This window comes from Alligator sinensis, unplaced genomic scaffold (assembly GCF_000455745.1).
Source record: "Alligator sinensis unplaced genomic scaffold, ASM45574v1 scaffold760_1, whole genome shotgun sequence".
NCBI lineage: Eukaryota > Metazoa > Chordata > Crocodylia > Alligatoridae > Alligator > Alligator sinensis.
Genome location: NW_005841989.1, coordinates 2,719,362 through 2,722,145, shown reverse-complemented (window position 1 = coordinate 2,722,145; position 2,784 = coordinate 2,719,362). Strand labels below are relative to the sequence as shown.

Genomic DNA, 2,784 nt, shown 5'->3' with positions numbered 1-2,784 from the left:
CGGGTGTGTTGTAAAGCGGGCTCGCGCTGAACTGCTCTCCCGGAGCGACCAGTGTCATGAGCCCGAGCGGTCTGCATCCAACGCACCCGTCCTCTCTCCGGATCGTGCAGTATTGATCACTCGAAGTCGCTGCTGTTCCCCAACAGCTCGGCTGCACGCCACACTGATCCCTAGGACAGACCTCTTCATCGTAAAATGGGACGTGCCAGCCCCGGCCTGCGGTGGGGCAGGTGGCGCTGGCCCTCGATGGTGGCGCTGGCCCTCAATGGTCGGATCCAGCGGAAGGAGGTGGGATGACTGGTCTCCCCGGTAAACCAAAAGTCATTGCGACCATCCCATCCACCGCAGCAAGTCAGACCTTCCCCCAGTTTGAGTCGGCGTCCCGCTGCCCCTCGGTCGCACGCAGCTCTGTGTTCTCCAGCACACCATCAAATGCCACTGCACCAGCTGTGAAGGTGTCAGAAAGGAGATGCCGAGCAAAGGGTCGGGGCCGCATTTGGGGATTCAAGGAACACGGTGCAAACACAACCGAAGTAGAAACAAGCTCTCTCCAGAAGCGTGGCAGAAACCTACCGAGCAGAGTCAGCCCAGCCCTGTTGTTGGCGTCATCCTCGGATGGGCACTTTAGGTACCTCTCCATATTTAGGCTGCTCCCTTGTCATAAGGGCGTGCTTCTTAAAAAGAATACAGCTGTTCAAAGAGCAAATGCACCTTCCTTAGTGCTGTCAATTCAGTCACTTGCTCCCTAATTTGAGGCCTCTATCAAAGCATAGAAAAAGAAATAGTAATCCTTGAAGAAATCTCAAAAGAGATTCACTGAACTGGAGCACTTCCTTGATAGTCAACATCAAGTTACATACAGCCTGTGCAGCGAGAGAAGTTTCGACTTCTGGGGCTGTGGACAAATGTAACGCTGAACTGTTTCAAAAGGGTGGGTACTTGGAGCGTACATCAGCCAATTCAATGCAGCTGTTTCATCCATCCATTCCTAGTCCCTGGTAAGTGAAGCTAATCATAATGCCCTGAATGAAACAGGTAATCAAATATTGTGGCTTCGCTTCCACTTACTTGGGAAAGAGCAGACAGATTGAACAGTTATAGTGGATCAGTTGTAAAGTGTTATAATTTGAATGTGTTTTCAGTGTCCACACAGCCTGCATATTACAAATGTAGTAGGTAGCAGACACCTCCAAGGCCCCAGTTATACAATTTTATCTGCATAACCACGTGCCAATAGAGTCCCACTGAATTTAAACAGGCTTTGTAGTGCCAAAGATGCAATTACAGAACATGGACCCAAATTTGGAACAAATTACCAAAATATATACAAGTCATTTTGGTTGTTACCACCCCCTCCTCCATCCCTGCACCTCCAGGAAGCAGCTGGCCACAAAACTGAACTTATAAATACAACTATTATCTCTACCAAAGTTTCTGCATTGCAGCTCAACTTGAAACTACTGCGAAAGGTGGTCTAATATGTGATTACTGGTTTTACATATTTTGAGAAAAAATTAAAAAAGAGGTTGGTTTTGTTTTTTAGGGGGGTTTTCCTGTGACCCTTAAATCCAGCTGCAAGGCTAGGGTCAACTACAAAGCCAGTGTTAATTTGGCTGAGCAAAATGCAGTGAGGAACCAATTTGCTATCAGCTTCCCTCTCACAGCTTGATTAGCTGCTTTACAACAAACAACAAACTAGAGCCACAGCAAACAGTTAGCCTGTACATTACACTTGCCAAATATTTCCTCTCCTGTATGGTGCTCACAGATCCCAGAGCTGTTTGAATAGGACAGCAATAAGCACTTGCAAAATTTAGCTAAAATATTCCACATGCCTCTCAGAGGTCCCTAATCTAGTTGTTTTCCCAGACAACGTACTTTAGAGCTTTACAACTAATTCGGTTTTATCAGCTGTGCAGCGTTAACCCCAAGGAAGGGGGAAGTACAGACATTCTTTGGCAGGATTGTAGCTATTAAGAGCTCTGTAACATGGACAGAATGAATGGTTTGTCAGCCAGAAGTCCAGTATATATATATTTTATATATGTCTGAAATGGGACCTTTACCTATTGTAAACTTTTATTACCACAGCATTGAAAGAAACTGTCCTGCTGATTGTACCCTATGGTGGACAAAGTGGTACACAAAACAGCATCTGAGCTCAGTCACGACACAACTCCTGTCTGTGTAATGGGGAAGATCATTACTGTCCTCTGACACTTACAGAGGACAAATACTCTGTGTCCAACTTGACACACAAACATGGGCAAAATCAGCTTGTGCCCCATCCAGCACCTGCTTCTATGCAGAGGGACCGGTCTTCTGATATACTTCCAAGGCACTAACACCATGTGCCCTTGCTCTGCCTATCACACAGCCAGGCTATTCTGTCTCCACCAGCGCCCTAGCATTTCCAGCAGCCAGAACCCGGCACCACCCAGCCCAGTATAAACAGGCTCCTAACTCATGCCTCCCCTCGTCTGAGCTATAACTTACCTCCCGGAACCCTTCTGCCAACCTTCGCTGGGGTATCCAGAGCAGTAAGTCTTTGTTTTTTAGTGCTCGATTAATGCCTTGCTCAGCTCCACAACAGAGCAGCCCTCCAGTGCCAGGCCTTGAACATCTCCGCACAGAGCATGTCTCTGAGGAGCACACTGGGAAGTGTAGTCCCTAGCCTATCCTGAATCATTACAAGGGAAGCATGAGTTGACTAGAGAGCAGTCTGGGAAATGTAGTTCTTCTGGGTCAAGATGAACAGGTCTTCCCAGCCTCCCTTGAGTTACT

At 47.4% G+C, this 2,784-nt stretch overlaps 1 protein-coding gene across 1 annotated transcript in view; it reads right to left on the bottom strand.

The window, feature by feature from the left end:
- The window catches only part of EI24 (EI24, autophagy associated transmembrane protein), a 41,542-nt gene extending 38,894 nt beyond the window's left edge, over window positions 1–2,648 (bottom strand). The window contains exon 1 of the mRNA XM_006021356.3: window positions 2,497–2,648. The gene's annotated coding sequence lies outside the window, so the exon portion shown is untranslated. The remainder of the gene's footprint in view (window positions 1–2,496) is intronic.
- Window positions 2,649–2,784: the final 136 nt, after the last annotated feature.